General features: G+C 38.0%; 1 protein-coding gene and 1 pseudogene across 11 annotated transcripts in view; both read right to left on the minus strand.

The window, feature by feature from the left end:
- FGD4 (FYVE, RhoGEF and PH domain containing 4) overlaps positions 1–18,541 on the minus strand; it is a 219,791-nt gene that overhangs the window by 138,579 nt on the left and 62,671 nt on the right. The gene's annotated exons all lie outside the window — the stretch shown is intronic.
- On the minus strand, positions 3,615–9,058 carry LOC309640706 (small nuclear ribonucleoprotein E pseudogene; annotated as a pseudogene). Its single transcript has one exon. The product of its transcript is annotated as a small nuclear ribonucleoprotein E pseudogene (transcript).

The following is an 18,541-nucleotide window of genomic DNA, read 5'->3' on the forward strand; positions in this document are numbered from 1 at the left end:
CCTTGTTTTTGGAAACAGCAACTCCACCATTCCAATCACTTGAGCTGAAAGCCTGAGAGCCCATCTTTGACTTTTCTCTTTCTTTGACATCTTCACATACAACCTGACAGCTCATGACATGGGCTATTTCTTCCAATATGGCCACTTCTAATATGGCCCCTCCACCACTTCCACCTGGTCTAGGCCATACCACCTCTCACCTGGATTCCTTAATAATTTCCTAATTAAACTCTCTGCTTCCACTTTGCCCTGTACAGGCTATAAAACCTAAGCGGATAATGAGAATTCTCTTCTCAAAACTGACTTTCCCCTTGCACTGAGGATGAAAGTTCCATTCTGTATGAGGGCTTAAAAAGCCCTTAATAACCTGCACCTCACCCCCATTAACTCACTTGATTCGTCTCCCACAACCCTCTCCTCCCTTCCGTGAGCTCTCCAGGCAGAGTCTGACGTTGTCTCTTCTCCTCAGCACCTTTTCAGTAACTTGGACAGTGACAGTGTTTACTACAGGCCAGAGTTCTCTGCACACATCTCCACTTACAAACCGAGAGCCCCTCAAAGCCAGGGACTGTGCCACTCTGATCTTTGTGCTCCTGGTGCCAAGCAAAGGTCCTTATACACAGTGACTACTTACTGAATCTGCTGAATGAATAATAGCTTGCTGAAGAATTTTTTATTCTAGGGCAAATTTAGAGGGAACTTAAGAATCTAATAATAGGTGAATGGTTATGCAAATAAGAATGCATTCAACTTGATAGAACATCATGCAGTTATTAAAAATATGGTCATGGGGCTTCCCTGGTCGCGCAATGGTTGGGGGTCCGCCTGCCAATGCGGGGGACACGGGTTCGGGCCCTGGTCCGGGAAGATCCCACATGCTGCGGAGCATCCAGGCCCATGAGCCACAACTACTGAGCCCACGTGCCGCATCTACTGAAGCCCGTGTGCTCTACAGCCCGTGCTCCACAACAAGAAAGGCCACCGCAGTGGGAAGCCCACGCACTACAACGAAGAGTAGCGCCCCCCCACTTGCTGCAACTACAGAAAGCCCGCACACAGCAACGAGGACCCAACACAGCCAAAAATAATAAATAAACTTATTAAAAAAAAAAAAAAAAATATGGTCATGGACTTCCCCGGTGGTCCAGTGGTTAAGACTCCGCTTTCCAGTGCAGGGGGAGTGGGTTTGATCCCTGGCCGGGGAACTAAGGTCCTACCTGCTGCAGGGTGCAGACAAAAAACTTTAAAAATAAAATAAAAATATGGTCACAAAGACTGTGTGGCATAAGGGAAATGTGAATGGTATAATAATAACAATGGGGACTTCTCTGGTGGTGCAGTGGTTAAGAATCCGCCTGCCAGTGCAGGGGACACGGGTTCGAGCCCTGGTGGGGGAAGATCCCACATGCCGCGGAACAACTAAGCCCGTGCACCACAACTACTGAGCCTGCGCTCTAGAGCTCGCAAGCCACAACTACTGAAGCCCGCGTGCCTAGAGCCTGTGCTCTGCAACAAGAGAAACCACCCCAGTGAGAAGTCTGCGCACCGCAATGAGGAGTAGCCCCTGCTCACCGCAACTAGAGAAAGCCTGCACGCAGCCAACGAAGACCCAATGCAGCCAAAAAAAATAAATAAATTTTAAAAAATAATAATAATAACAATGTTCTATTTACTGAGTCCCTAGTATGTGCTAGGAACTATAATAAGCACTTTACAAATATTTTATTTAAACCTCACAGAGATTATGAAGTAGGTATTACTATCCTCATTTTTTAGTTATGGAAACAGACTCAGAAACTAAGTTCTTTGCCCTACATCTAACTGCTGAGACTAGAACCTCATGGAAGACCAAAGCTTGGGTCTGATCATTAAGCCACACTACCTCCTGGAAGTAGAGGGAAAAAAATACATAACTGAGTACTCACTATGAACAACTACATAAAAAAGAAAAGATTCTTAGGAAGAAAAGTCTAAGCCTCCGTGTCTCAAAATTATAAGAGCAGCTGTGAGGAAGAAATAATGGTGATGTTTTCCCTTCTCTGTTTTCCAAAATTTTTAATGTCATAAATGATAATTTTCTAAAAATAATATTTATTCTTCCTACACATATTTTTCAATGTTCACCCCACTATGTTCTTGGGTGGATCTACTAACTATCAAGACAATAAAAAAAACTAAAAAGAATCTGGCTTATAGTTTCTAGGAAATTGATTCTGTCAGAATTACTCAGAAAGACAAAAAAGGCAGATCTAAGAAAGGCAAATAAGTAGTAGTGTCCTCTTTAGCTCCAGGTTCACCTCTGGCTGTTCTAACATTGTCTCCACAACAGCACCTCAAGCCACACTACTCAGAATCTAATAATAGGGTCCCCAAACTTAAGCTGTAGGACACGTGTCAAATAGCCAATAATCCCCATAAAGGTTCTCGAGATAAAAAGGTGTTGGAAGCAGAGACGCCTGATAATTTATCTTCTTCAAATACTGGGCAGTCCGCAGTGTTGCCTAGAACTTGTTACAAGCAGCCACTGTGCCAGCTGAGCAGTGATCAAATAACCTTGGGAGTATTGTTCTGTCTCCCTTCACTATTGAATCTATACCTAGGCACATATTTTTGGAATGTTTTTAAGCCCTTAGCTTTTGCAAAGCTCAATGATAGAAAGACTCCCTAATTAGAAATTCAGAAACCTGGACTCTAGTCCCTGCTTAACCACTGGTATGATATGGCAAGCCATTGCCCTCTCTGGTCCTGTGCACTTCAGTCACAGAATGAGAGAACTAGGTTAGATCATCTTCAAAGATCTCTTCTATTCTAAACTAATGAGAATGAATGTTGGAGGAAGGAGGATCCCTCCTCATTCTTACTGGTTTCAGCAGAAAAGGAGAAAGGGGCTAGAGCAGCAAGGACAAGAACAAATATTTATTTGTTTTCCAAAATGAAATGGCATACTAAAAATTTCTGGGTACAACCCTTAGGTGTGGTATGACTGAAAGGTCTGAGCAGGAGGTATTACTAAAGTACCAGGTAAGATGGCAACTGTACCCACAACAAAGATGCCCTGTGCAGGTGCACTTCGAGTAACATTACCACCAGCTCAGTTCTCGCCACATTCTCTTTTTCTTGCTGAAACTCCTTCTTGACAAATAGTTCATATTATGAAGTGAGTGGATACTGTTAGGGTTTTGTCTGTGAATATGAAACAGACTCAAGTTACCTATCCTAATTGGAGATAAATTTATCATGTAAGCCTAAGAAGCACCAGGTTAAACAACAGAGTTAACCAGTCACAGACACTGAAACACAAAATGCAACGTCTGTAAAGAGGTGACATTTTCTTAGATATTTTCAGTGTGTACCAAGAATTTTGTATTTTTGCTTAACATTCTATGTAAGATTTTTTTTATTTGACTGTTTTGCAATTAGTTCTATTAGTTCTATGAAGATGATTTAGAGCAAAATTATATTTGCAAGGTACGAAGTACCTGACAAGCAAAAGAAAACATTGAAATAAATGGACCTTCTCTGCCCAGTTTGCAAGGTGTTAACAATGATGGAGTAACAAATTCCCTGGCGGTCCAGTGGTTAGGACTTGGCGCTTTCACTGCTGTGGCCTGGACTCAATCCCGGGTGGGGAACTGATATCCCTTAAGCCACACGGTGTGGCCAAAAACAAAAAACAAACAAAAACAAAAACAAAAAACAATGATGGAGTAAAAAGTCTAGCCTGATTTGATGGAAGCATTTCTTTTTTAAAGGAAACAATGTAAATATTTTAATAAAAACAATCCCACAGCATTTATTGTCATCTGGTAACAACATAAAGGTGAGCAAAACAATATGAATAAATGCTTTAGAACTATACTTCTAACAAAGGACACCTAAAAAAACTGTATTGCCTTCTCAACAATTTCTCACTTCATTGATCATTTCTAGTTGGAGACACTCTGGAGCAGAGTAATGTTATCTCCTTTAAGCATGATCTGACCTAGTTGTTTTCTTGACTTTGTTTTAGAATGAATCTCTTCTGCATCATCTAATACGAGGTTCATATACTCATCAAAACCAATGATACAGCCCTCTATCCGCATATTCACTTACTCATAAAGCCACACCTGAATCCGAGATCTATTTTGCAAGTATCTGAAGATGAGATTGATTGGCTGCACCATCACCTTCTGCACCTTCTGGCCCTGGCCCCAGTACGCCATGGTGGAAGCTCAAAAAGACCACACTATCCCGCACACTACCTCAAAAAGCAACTTCCGGAATCGGAAGCATTTTTTTTAATTGCCCATCATTCCTCTGATATGGTTAGCATATCAGAGAAGTACTTTCCTTTCCCAGCTACCACACTGCAAAGAAAACAAGTATTGAAGATAAGTCTATGTCAGAGGGTCTCAGAGTGCTAGACCTTTTTTGTCAAAGTCCAACCACTGGGACTCTAACCCAGTTCTACCAATGCCCCAGGGATATTTTTTTATTAAAATCATAAGGATAATATATCTTAGTCAAATGAGAATAATGGGATCCAATTCTTCACATCATGAGATTATTGCTATCTTCATTAGGGTAATATTCCCTCTCTTCCCATATATTTAATGTTGACTCTAAAACAGAGGCTGGAGGAAAGTATACAAATACCTGGGTCCTAGTCTGTTGCCTTCCCCATTCTTCATTCTTATCCACATTCTTTTAAGAAGTGATGCATCTAAATCGGAATCTAGATGTTTTAATTCTTTTTTCTTTGTCTAAGAAACTTTCTGAAATATATGAAAGTGAAGACTCTCTTTGGGGAGTACATATATATAACATAATATATATTTATGTTAATACATTAATTATATTAGTAACTATATTTTTACAAATATTTGTGACAAGTGGAAAAAGGATTCAGAACAAAGAATGTTCTATAAACAAGACTTATTGGGGATCTACAATTTGCAAAGTTCCAACCTAAACTCTACAGACAGAAAAAGGAGACACTGGTTCCTTTCTCTTGATGAGTTTTTAATATGTTCCCACAACAAAGACTTTCACCTCTTTGAGAGGTGAGAGGTGGAAATGCGTTAACAACTGTTATAGATGTCTAGTACTAGGTAAGTGAAAAAGATATACCACACAAACATCATTCTGTAAAAATTATCAAAATATCAACATTTTGAACCTTCTTTTTTATACTTTAGGTGCTGAGATCAGGCCACTATGAAAATTATGTCAATCCCAGTTTTGTGCTCATAAAATCCAACGCTGAACAGTTAATCCTCACAACTCAAAAACTATCCTGAAGGACCAAAGCATACAAACATCTATTGCTCTAGATCAAAGCTATGCAAAAACTATTTAGCATAAGTTCTACAGGGTTTCCTTTGGGAACGAAAGCAAATTCAGCAAAAACCGAATGATCAACTGAACCCTTATTGTTGAAACCTAGGGATTTATGGGCATGCCTCTGAGATAGTGCAGGTTTGGTTCCAGACCACCGCAATAAAGCAAATATTGCAATAAAGCAAGTCACATGAATTTTTTGGTTTCCCAATGTATATAAAAGTTATGGTTACACTATAGTGTAGTCTGTTAAGTGTGCAATAGCATTATGTCTTAAAAAAACAATGTACATACCTTAATTAAAAAATACTTTATTGCTAAAAACTGTTAACCATCATCTGACAACGCAGGGTTGCCACAAACCTTCAGTTTGTAAAAAATGCAATATCTGCAAAACTCAATAAAGTGAAGCACAAGACAACAAGGTATGCCTGTATTTATGGTCTCTCATCTGATCTCATAAAATCTATTCTTTCTAACCTAACTTTACCTTTTTATCCCAAATCCAACCCCAGAAAGAGGAAAGTAGTCTAGTTTTGTGGGCAAGGGTCCTTTGAGACTAGGACTAAGGTGTATCCAACTGTGAACATTTGAGGCTGTGTGTGTGGCAGAGCTATGTAGGCGGGATGAGTGGTGTGTGTGTATATATGAGGGTGCACAGGTGGGTGAGAAGGGTGTGTGTGCAGGGGGATTTGGGAAAGCTTCCTAATTTGCCTTATGAATTATATCTAAACACCCTGGATTTTCTTTTGGGGTAACCAGAGGATAACCACTTGAATACGGGGCAAATCATGGTCAGTTAATGCTGCGAATACAGATTCCCAAACTCTGGGCAAGATAGGGTATACTTAGAAAATTCTTGCCCCACAACTTATCAGTGGGGAATGACTTCTCAGCTACAACTTCTGAGTTTTGAAGCTTTCATCTAAGAAACAGGTAGATGAATATTTGGTACCTCCCTCTCAAGAAGATCAGTTAGAGCACATAGGTGAACCACCTTTGAATACCTAGAAAACCATATAGTTGTAAGAAGTTTTAAACATGTTTAAAGGGGCAGGGGGAAGGGAGACACAACTGTCTACTCTGAGACAAGAATAGCAAAGGATGACTTCCTGTTATGGGGAAAAAAAAATCCTTAAGTCTCTTTCAAACTCCCCCTCCCCCAAAACCCAAAATATCAATAAAACAAAAAAGTTCTTTCTTGGCTCCATTTATATTCTTGTCAAGCTATCTAATCTCATCCCTTTTCTTGTTTACAGTTCTCAAAAAGTGGGAACTCCAAGGTCACTGCCTCCACTTTCTCACCAGTTAGTTGCTCCTTAGCCTACCGGTCTAACATGCACCTGATCCTGCTCCCACCAAGGCCAGTGGGACATTGCAATCAGCAAACCCACAGGTCACCATTCAGTTCTTGAACCCCTGTACTTCTCTGGGAGCACCCGGCAGTGCTGACCTCGTTCTCCTTCTTGACATTCTTTCCTCCTGGGCCCCCTCACAACCAACTCTCCTGGTTCCCTAGGACTCTCTCCAGTAACTCCTTTCTTCTTTGCTTTAATCAGCAACTCTTTCTCCACCTTCTCCCTCCTCCACACATCCAATCAATCAGGTCTGTTCGATAAATGTTCACTGAATAAACATTCATAAAACATCACCAGTAAATGTGTTTAGATATTATACAGCAATTAGTTGGCCAAATATGAAGTTATTAGTTCAAACATGGAACCCCACTGACTGAATAGAAGCCTTTGATCTTTATAAATAAGAAAAAAAGCCAAATAATATCTTACTGAGTGTATGGTTGGAGGTGGGTAAAAGTAAAGACCTTCCCTTCCCTCATAAGCTGAACAGTTGTGTAGGAATTTAAATACTTACTTCCCTGCCAAGTTCTTACTGCCAAACCTCATTCCTGCCTCAAGTCCCTTGCACTTGCAGTTCCCTCTGCCTAGAACGTTTCATCTAGATTTTCCTCTTGCTTCCGTAACACAATTCATGCAAATCTGCACTTCGATGCCACTTTCTCAGGTAGGTCTTTCCTTCCTCACAACCCCATCTCTGTCCCTTTCTATCGATCCTAGTACCTTGGTCTTTGTTATTTAATAGCACTTATCACTGCCCAACTTTATATTAAATGTTTCTTTTTCACTCTTTTTACTTTTGGCTCCCACCCTATTTTTTAATGGACAAAAGCTTCGATTGGGAACCTCACAAAAGGTCTCCAATAAGCATATAAAAATCATTAATCAGAGATGTGCAAATTAAAATCACAAAATGATACCACTAGATACCTGCCACATGGCTAAAATTTTTTTAGACAAACAAAGTATTGGCTAGGAAGGGGAACTAGAATATTCACACCCTAAAACCACTATGGAAAACCTTTAGGCAACGTCTCCTAAAGTTGAACATACGCATATGCAATAATTCCACTAAAAGATGTACAGTAATGTTCATAGAACCTTTCATTACATAATAATTGATGTTCATCAACAGCAAAATGGAAATAAAATACTATTCACATACACAAAAAATTGCTGTACAGTGTGTGTAATGGATAGGTTACAATCTTTGGAAACAGACGATCTTGGACTTGAATTCCAGTTCTGCTATTTACCATGTAATACTGAATATGTAGATATGGGTATATAACCTCATTGAGTCTGCTTTCTCCACCTGAAAAATATGGTCATATCACCTATCTTACAAGATTATTCTAAGGATTAGAAATAATGTGCATATAACACAAAGCACCGTGTCTAATAGGTACTCAGTAAACAATAAGACTAGGATTTAGGAGATATAACTTATATCACTCAGTATCAATTACCAATACTTTTTATACATAAACTTTCTTCCTGTAAAATAAAGATAATGTTTCACCTGCCCTGCCAAACATATCTGCAGCATTTCTGAGTTACCAACACAGTCATCATTGAGACTATACAAGAACCAGGTCATAGCATTTTATTATTCAGCTACTTTACGGACCCCATGTGCAACTGCAGCTGTTGGTCCTAATGCCAGAGGAGCAAATGAGTTGGAAAGATGAAAACAAATGGGCAGGAGAAATGCCAAGAAGTGTGTAAACGGCTGGACAGGAGTCCAATTGGTTCAGTGACAAAGCTGATCCTGAGAACACTGTGTGCACTGTATGCACGCTCTGAAGAAGCATACGCAGGTTGAGATGCCTAAAAAACAACGGGGGCAAAAAAAAACCCCTTGAACTACTGTGGTTTTCAGCCTAATTCTGAGTCTCCTTTGGTCTTATAAATAAGTCTATTCATACTTGTCATTAGAGAATAAAACCTACAGGTCCTATAATAAATCCTACTTCGACTTCTTTTTAATATAAAATATATATGTATACATATAATCCGGCGTTTAATAGCAACCAGATCCTAAATTTTAAAGTTACAATAAAAATTGGGGCTTCCCTGGTGGCGCAGTGGTTGAGAATCTGCCTGCTAATGCAGGGGACACGGGTTTGAGCCCTGGTCTGGGAAGATCCCACATGCCACGGAGCAACTAGGCCCGTGAGCCACAACTACTGAGCCTGCGCGTCTGGAGCCTGTGCTCCGCAACAAGAGAGGCCGCGACAGTGAGAGGCCCACGCACCGCGATGAAGAGTGGCCCCCGCTCGCCGCAACTAGAGGAAGCCCTCACACAGAAACGAAGACCCAACACAGCCAAAAATAAATAAATAAATAAATAAATTAAAAAAAAAAAAAAAAAAATTAGGAGAAATGACTATTTCTAAGTATAATACATGTTCAATAAAATTTTACTCATTTATAAAGAAAAGTCGGGTAGTAACTTATATTACCATCGAAACTAGTGAGGAGGACGCAGAGCAGGGCAAAGAAAAAATAAATCCCCTAAAATCCTGAAATCAAATTTTCCAACCCAAAGTAATTACTTGAAGAATAAGACTCCAAACTTCCATATTTTGATTGTATATTCACATTACTCTAGCTATTTGTGTTCTATTAAAATTTATCATCATGCCTATAAAGTTTTAAAATGCAAGACACATTTAAGAATTTATAAGTAACTCAAAGTACTCTAAACTCAGTTCCATTCATTCCACAAGGTAGGCCAGTACTCCACGTTGGTGCAAGTCTGTGACATAGGGCCTCTATACAATGGGAACGAAGAACAACAAGCTTTTTCTTTCTTTTGTGGCTGAATTATTGGGAGAATCTGAGGCCATTTCTAACCTAGTGAAACAAAGAAAAACCAAAGGCTTTGGCTAAAGTCTTGTGAATCTGTGTTATTCCCAGCACCAGTATTTTCATAGCCCACACTTGTATGCATAGATCTAGTTTTCCATTCACATGAGGCTTGTGGCATAGAAGAACCTGCCTTAGTTAGGGAAGTTCTCTTTCAATGTTCCTCAGTGATCACCTATTTGCAAATATTCTATAGATCCCACTCCAGTTTTTCTCTATGAAGAAAGCAATGTCATCTACATTTGAAAAATAGGTAGCACATAGGCTCCCTGCCACACAGAAGTAAAAGTTTTTAAAATGTGTGATTCGTAAGTTTAAACAAACATGGAACCTAACACGTTTGTTTAAAATCCTAATTCAATGTCCTTAAAATTCTAAGGTATAGCTATTATTAATATCTTAAATCAAGAATACAAACACAATGGGACTTTTCCCCCCTCAAGGCACCTTGCAAAGACAGTCTTTAAAAAATGGTGGTGTTCTCTCAGTTATTTATAATCCAAAATCTTGAAAGATGTTAAATATCTAACAATGGAGGACATATTAACTAAATTAAAGTACTACTTTTTAACAGAATATCATACAGCTATTGAATTTTTACTAAGAAATTTTGTAATGTGAAACATCTAATGTTATATGGGAAGGGTAAAGCATGATTTTAAAAATCCATGTAAATTACGACCTCAGCTTTGCCAAACAACAGATACAAAGAGGAAAAACACATCAAAATGTTATCAGTAGTTACACCTAAATTTTTATTTTCTTTCTCCTTACTACAAATCAAAAATCTCTGTTTAAAAATGTTTCTCTGAACAAAACATTCATCTAACGCTGTTTTTCAGTTAAATAGAAAAAGACCATGAGAACATTAAAGCTACAACGCTAGGAGGATCTAGGCAAGTCAACTGACTTCAGAGTCCAATAAATCATATGTAATTTCAAGAAATCCTTAACCTTGTGCATTACCAGTGTACCTTGCTGATGTTTTAGAAGTAGAGGGAATCTTATCCCCAAATAACTGATGAATGAGAGAATATTAAGTGCACAAATAAGTTCTAAGAAACTTGAAGTGTAGCTTTTACATATTAGAAACAGAAGGAAGGAGGAGAAATAGAAACTAGAAATAGAAGGAATGAGGTTATAATAAAACGGCTCAGCTAAGAAAGGTCAACAGTGATTGCACTTAAAGCACAGTTCACCTTCACTGCTCTCAGGGAACACTGCTATGCTATGAATCCACAGGAAGAAATGCCATTACCTCAAGTAATCGTACTTGGGCCATGAAAATAAGAAAAAGTGTACCTTTGTGCTAAAATCACAGCATGAAACCATTCTAGACAAGAGCCAGGATAATTTTTCAATAATGATACAAATTACTTATAATTTAGTAGTAAACAAAGAGACAAATACCAGTTACTTCATCTACTCATATACTTTGCATACTCAAAAATTTCAAATGTTTTTAACCTAAGATATTTCAAAAATGGAAACTGCAAAAACAACAATACTCACAGCCCCCCATAAAGGATTCCTTTCAAACAACATCCAGCAGTGCCTTTTATTCTTCTGATTAATCATACTTATTTCCTGCTTGTGGAGGAATTCGTTGGATATACAACTTGTGAGTAAAATCTATAGGCATTCTGTATTTAGACACCAAACAGGCACACATCTTCTGTTCAACATGGTAAAGAACTAACTAAGGGGAAGTGCACAGCTATGTTTCATAACTCCTCTTCTAGCACTGATGCAGCCTCAAAGAACTACGCAAGTAACGAATTTCAAAATTCCACGAAGGTATTTCAAAATGTAGTGAGAGAACTCTAGAATACTGTGGTAAAATGGGAAGGATGGGGCCAACTACCTGTGATTTTATTGTAGTTATAGTCTTTAAATTTATAACAAACTATCCTTTAAAACTAGGTCATAAAGAATCTTAGCATATTTTTTCATGGTCATAAGTCATAAGAAATGCTGAATAGCAAAACCATATCCATCTCCCCCCAAGCAAAGGGACCTTCTATTTCCTTCCCAGGTTACTAGCAATCCCAAATGACTTCTTCTTTAAAAAAAATAAAAATCAGGATTTTAAAGGAGAGGCACCAATGAGCAAATTTCAACCCAAATTGTAATTTCCCTTTCATGTGATATTTAGATGGCGTAGTCAGAATCAAACTATAGTATCTAGACTCAGTACAACTGTGCAACAGCACTTCTTCAAATTATTGTGTTTCTGAAAGAATAACAAACTGAAAATAGTGTATTACCTTAAAGTACTTGACAGTACTTGAGGAAATTTTGACAGGTAGAATAAAATAAGCATTAATGTAGCTTATGAACCCGGAAGTGGAAACATGGAGAAAACTACTTGGAGAAACACATGCTAAAATCACAAAGCCTTAGAAATTTAGAAATCCTCCCTTTGTATGGATAAGAAAACTGAGGCCAGGAGTGTTAAGGTAGGATAGATACAGACATACTGATATTAGGGAGGCAAGATATATACATTTCAGATATTCTGACAGATTTTTTTCAGTTCAATTTCCATAGCATTATATTTCTAAATTAGCTGTTTCTTAAACGTGCTGTCATCCAGTATACTACTTTCACAGGGTGGTGGTCTTGAGAGCTACTAACTGGCCTGTAACAATCACTTACGATCAATGAATATTGTTATTATAAGCTTTGAAAGCTTATCTCTATGAAATGAAAGGTATAGTAATGAGACATGGCATGTTCATACAGTGTGAGGTATCCAACCGAGGGCTAACGCTTTCCAAACTTCACCAACCCAAGCCAGCATCCCCACCCAGATCAGCTGAGGGCTGAGTGTCCTCTGCAGAGTCAGGGTAGGTTTTGCACAGGAAGTGTTGGTGTATGTGCTCAGGCATGAGTGATGAAGTCAAATGAGGACGTCAGCATTTTTGGTTCCTTCTCTCTAGTTGAGAGGAACTTCAAACTGACCACATGCCAGTGAACGACTGGCTGAAACTGGAACTGTTCTGCTCTGCTACAGTGTACCAGGGCTGGAAGGATCCAAATAAGTATGTTGGCTCTGGTGCTTGACCTCTTTTTCAATGTTTTTGCAGTTTAGCAGGCAAAGAAAAAGAAAATTCATATGGAATATTTTCTGATAATTTGACATTGTACATTGTAGATTTTTAATATATCTTTATAATTAACTAAACCCTTTCACTGTTCATTCAGATATTATGTGAATATAGCTGTAGAAACATGTTACAGGTATTGCACTGAAATAAAATTTCATAAATGTGTGCTTTTATTTTTCTTAGTTTTCTGCTTATACTTTGGTCTGCTAGATTTTACAAAAACAGATTTATCCCTCTTGGCTTTAAATCAAGTGATTTTGATCAATTTAGTCACACATTAAGAACAGCTTTAGGAACCACAATATCAACCAATTTGTTATAAAGCCAAAAAAAACCATTATTATGTGGCTAAAAATAAATCTTCATAGAAGAAGAGTAAACAAAGCTATTTGTTTGCTCCTAACACCACCGTCATTCCATTCCAGGTCTTGATAAAATTAATATTATCATCAGTAATTACAGCTCTGTATTATTATATAGCCTTCTCATAACAATCCTAACAAAAAGGCGTTAATTAGCCCCATTGTATAGATGGCAAAACTGAGAACTAAAGTTAAATAACTTAGACAGTAACTGGCAGAGCTGCAATTCAAACCCTGGACTTTTTAACTTCAAAACCTGATCTCTAAAATGCAAACTGCCTGCCATTCTCCCAAAGTTTTCCCAAAATTACTAACCTGTGAAAGGATAAGAAAAACTTTTACCCTGTGTCTGAGTTTTCTTGACTTTAACCCCCAAACTCAAATACTAAAACTGTTCATGCCTGCTAAAGCAAACTTCCTCTTTCTACTTCATGTGACTCTTGCCATAACTAAATTCCTCAAAACTTTGTATTTAATCTACTTGTAAGTGAAGAGTTTTATACATAGCCTAAAACATTAGAATAATTTTAGAATAACATATCCTATAGTTCACCAGAGCAATAGTCAGTTTTATCTTAATTTGCTTGTTAGTTATGAGAATGAGAAGTCACTTCCCTCAAGGTCACTTTGAACCAGAAATAGAATTCTGGTTTAAGGTCTGGTCACTAAACCATGCTTCCTCTGCAATAGTAAGCTACTGTCATGCTGTCATTTACAGAATGCTTTGTAAGTGGAATCATACAGTATGTGACTTTTTGAGATTGGCTTTTTTCACTCAACCTAATGCCCTTGAGATCCATTCAAGTTCTTGTAGGCATCAATAGTGTGTTCCTTTTTATTGCTGTGTTGAATTCCATAATGTGGATGTTCCACAGTTTAGCCATTCATGTTAATGAACATGAGGTTGTTCACATGTTTGGGCTATTACAAATAAAACTGCTATGAACATTTTTGCACAGGTTTTAGTGTGGATCTAAGTTTTCATTTCCCTGGGATAAATGCTCCAAAGTGCAAATGCTAGATTATATGATGAGTGTCCACAAGTGCTTATTTTCATTTGTCATCTGTATATCTTTTCTTGGTGAAATGTGTCTTCGTGCTGTTTGCCCATTTTCTAATTAGACCGTTTCAGTTGTTTCTGTTGAGTTTTGACAGTTCTTTATATATTTTAGATAAGAGTCCTTTGTCAAATATAGGGTTTCCAAATATTTTTCCAGTCTATAGCTTCTCTTTTCACCCTTTTAACAGGCAAAAGCTTTAAATTTTGATGAATTTTTTTTTGGCTGCATTGGGTCTTCGTTGCTGTGCACAGGCTTTCTCTAGTTGCGGCGAGTGGGGACTACACTTCGTTGCAGCACATGGACTTCTCACTGCGGTGGCTTCTCTTGTTGCAGAACGCGGGCTTCAGTAGTTGCGGCATGCGGGCCCTAGAGTGCACGGGCTTCAGTAGTTGTGGCGCGCAGGCTCTAGGGCACGTGGGCTTCAGTAGTTGCGCTGCATGGGCTCAGTAGCTGTGGCGCGTGGGCTAAACAGTTGTGGCTCGAGGGCTCTAGAGCGCAGGCTCACTAGTTGTGGCACATGGGCTCAGCTGCTCCGCGGCATGTGGGATCTTCCCAGACCAAGGTTCGAACCCGAGTCCCCTGCGTTGGCAGGCAGATTCTTAACCACTGTGCCACCAGAGAAGTCCCTTGATGAAATTTTATTTATCAGTCTTTTTTTTTATATTCATGCTTTTGGTCACATGGCTAATAACTTTTTAAAAAATTTTTTACTGGAGTATAGTTGATTTACAATGTTATTAGTTTCAGGTGTACAGCAAAGTGAATCAGTTATACATATACATCTATCCACTCTTTTTTTAGATTCTTTTCCCATATAGGCCATTACCGAGTACTGAGTAGAGTTCCCTGTGCTATACAGTAGGTTCTTATTAGTTATCTATTTTATATGTAATAGTGTGTATATGTCAATCCCAATCTCCCTATTTATCCCTCCCGCCTTATCCCCCAGTAACCATAAGTTTGTTTTCTACATCTGTGACTCTACTTCTGTTTTTTGTTTTTAACTTTTTATTTTATATTGGAGTATAGTTGATTAAAAATGTTGTGATAGTTTCAGGTGTACAGCAAAGTGATTCGGTTATACATATACATGTGTCCTTTTTCAAATTCTTTTCCCATTTTGGTTGTTCATAGTTCCTGTGCTATACAGTAGGTCCTTGTTGGTTATCCATTTTTATTTTTTTTAAATTTTATTTTATTTTTGGTCACGCCGCATGGCATGAGGTATCTTAGTTCCCTGACCAGGGATCAAACCTATGCCCCCTGCTATGGAAGCGTGGAGTCTTAACCACTGGATCGCCAGGGAAGTCCCAGTTATCCATTTTAAATATAGCAGTGTGTACAAGTCAGTCCCAAACTCCCTATCAATCCCTTCCCCCCTGGTAACCATAAGTTCATTCTCTAAGTCTGTGAGTATGTTTCTGTTTTGTAAATTAAGTTCATTTGTACCCTTTTTTAAAATTCCACATATAAGTGATATTATATGATATTTGTCTTTCTGTGTCCGACTTACTTCACTCAGTATGACAATCTCTAGGTCCACCCATGTTGCTGCAAACGGCATTATTTTGTTTTTTTATGGCTGAGTAATATTCCATTGTATATATGTACCACACCTTCTTTATCCATTCCTCTGTTGATGGACATTTAGGTTGCTTCCATGTCCTGGCTATTGTAAACAGTGCTGCAATAAACATTGGGGTGCACGTATCTTTTCGAATTATGGTTTTCTCTGGGTATATATGGCTAATAACTTTTTGCCAAGCCCTAAGTCCTGAAGATTTTCTCCTATGCTGTCTTTTAAAAGTTTTGCAGTTTTATGTTTTACATTTAAATTGATAAACTATTTTGAGTTAATTTATGGATATATTCTAAGGTTTAGGGTTTTTTGGGGTTTTTTTTTTTTTGGTCTATAGCTATCCAATTGCTCTACCACCATTTGTTGAAGAGACAAACTGTATTACTCTTGCAGCTTTGTCAAAAATCAGCTGGCTCTACCTGTGTGAGGCTACTTCCAAGTTCTCTTTTCTGTTGCATTTATCTATTCGTCTATCCCTCTGGCAATACCATAATCTTGATTGCTATAGCCACATAAATGTCTTAAAACTGGAGAGTGATTCTCCCAACATTGTTCTTCTTTCTCAAAACTGTTTTAGCTATTCTAGTTACTCTGTCTTTCTATGTAAATTTTAGAATAATCTTATCCACACCTACAAAAATTTTCCTAGAATTTTGATAAGAATTGTGTTAAACCTTTATATTAATTTGGGAGATCATCTTTACTATATTGAGAGTCTTCTAATCCATGAACACAGTATGTCTCTCCATTTATTTAGATCTTTCATTTCATTCATCAGCACTTTATAGATTTCATGGGTATATTTTTTAAAAGCAACCCAAATGATGAACTAGAAGTAGCTTGTAAATGCTACCAAAATAAAAAGTGGTAGTTCAAACAAGTTCTGGGAGTCAAAATGATCTTGGTTAACTAGAGTTAAAAATCAAGATTAACACAAGCACAACAAATATACCCATTGGGGCAAATAAGCAGATTTTGTTGAAAGACTGGCTTTATATAATTTACAAAGAAATGAAAGGGCACCATAGGGCATTTTGCAATTAAAACAATAAACAAGGCAGATTGAAGGTATAAAACAGATAAAGTATCCTCCAATTACATGCAGCACTGTCTTCCTCCCTTTTTTGATTATATTAACTCTATGTATCAAACCTGTGCATTACCTATGCAACAACAGTAGAAGAGAAGGGCTCTAAATTACATAATTTCAAAGGTCCCTTCCAAGTCCTACATTAAATTATTTTACGAATTATATTTTTAAAGAGTTCATGGTTAAAAAGGTTTTATGAATTTTGCTGCTTAGGTATCTATGGGGGGCAAGTCAAGTGGAAAAATAATTCTGTTGAATGTAAATGTATGTAACTATTTGGACAATTTACTAATAAAGCTATGGGGAAAAGCGGGATATGAGAAAATCTGAAGGGGATTAAAATTAGTTAGTCCAGAAATGAATATTCTATGAAAATACCTGGAAGGTAATCAGGAACTTATGTACCTACCCAAGGGAAATAAAGGACAATTTTTAAATACATACAAAAATACATTCTTAACAATTGGAGTTCAAAATAGTGAGACTACAGTAGGTTGTATAAACCCTGAAATAAGTAAGGTCCTATTTAATGACAAGTGAAGTACAGTTGTGAAGACAGGAGAGTAACAAAATAACTCAGCAACCTCCCCCCCCGCCCCCCACCAACATTCTACAGGTGTCTAATCCAAGCCTTCAGAAAACCATGCCAAGCTTTCAAATCTGACTGAGGAGGAAGAATTTGAAGACCGGATAATAAGAAGCAAATAACAGTGACCATTTCCTATTCACCTAAGTGTCCCCAGAATGCTTTACTGGTTCCCACACTCACACTAATTGCTTGATGGATTGATGAGTACCTAAGACACCCCAAAACAAATGGAACTTTAATTTGTAAAGAAACAGAAGATGATATTTTCTGACAACGAAGAGCATAGGCATCATTTTCTAAACTGTTGGTAATATCATGCCAGGGAAGTTTGACGTTGGATGAAGAGTATCAAGAAGAAGCTAGGGACTTCCCTGGTGGCCCAGTGGTTAAGAATCCACCTGCCAATGCAGGGGACACAGGTTCGAGCCCTGGTCTGGGAAGATCCCACATGCCGCGGAGCAACTGAGCCCGTGTGCCACAACTACTGAGCCTGCACTCTAGAGCCCGCGAGCCACAACTACTAAGCCCACATGCTGCAACTACTGAAGCCCACGCGCCTAGAGCTCATGCTCCACAACAAGAGAAGCCACAGCAATAAGAAGTCTGTGCACTGCAACAAAGAGTAGCCCCCGCTTGCCACAACTAGAGAAAACCCGCACACAGCAAAGAAGACCCAATGCAGCCAAAAATAAATAAATTTAAATAAATAAATTTAAAAAAGAAAGAAAGAATGGTGGACCTTCTGGGCTGGAAAAAAAATTTTAAAAAAAGAAGAAGAAGCTAGAAGGATTCCTCATACAGAATCATAAATACATGTATGATAATCATCTCATCCACACCACCCATTATCTCACTCCTGAATATGTCATTCCACCAGACTTCATAGGGTAGTAGGAGAATAAAGAAGAAAAACATAAAAAGAAGAACGAAGGAGAGACAGAAAGAGGAAGCAAATTATTAGTCACACTTGACAACTACTGTGGAAGAGTAAAACTAAAAGCAAGTGAGGGAAACCAGTGTTGCCCCAAACATTTTTATAAACAATCTAATTAAAGAAAACATGCTCAAATTATTTCAATATTTAACAACTTATCAGTGTTATCAAGATAACGTATAACGAAACCCAAAAGCATGAAATCAAAGCTAAAAAAGGAACTAAAGGTCAAAGATTTAATACCAGTCAGATTGTATGAATTTTAAAG

Source organism: Balaenoptera physalus, assembly GCF_965194825.1.
Source record: "Balaenoptera physalus genome assembly, chromosome: 13".
NCBI classification, from domain to species: domain Eukaryota; kingdom Metazoa; phylum Chordata; class Mammalia; order Artiodactyla; family Balaenopteridae; genus Balaenoptera; species Balaenoptera physalus.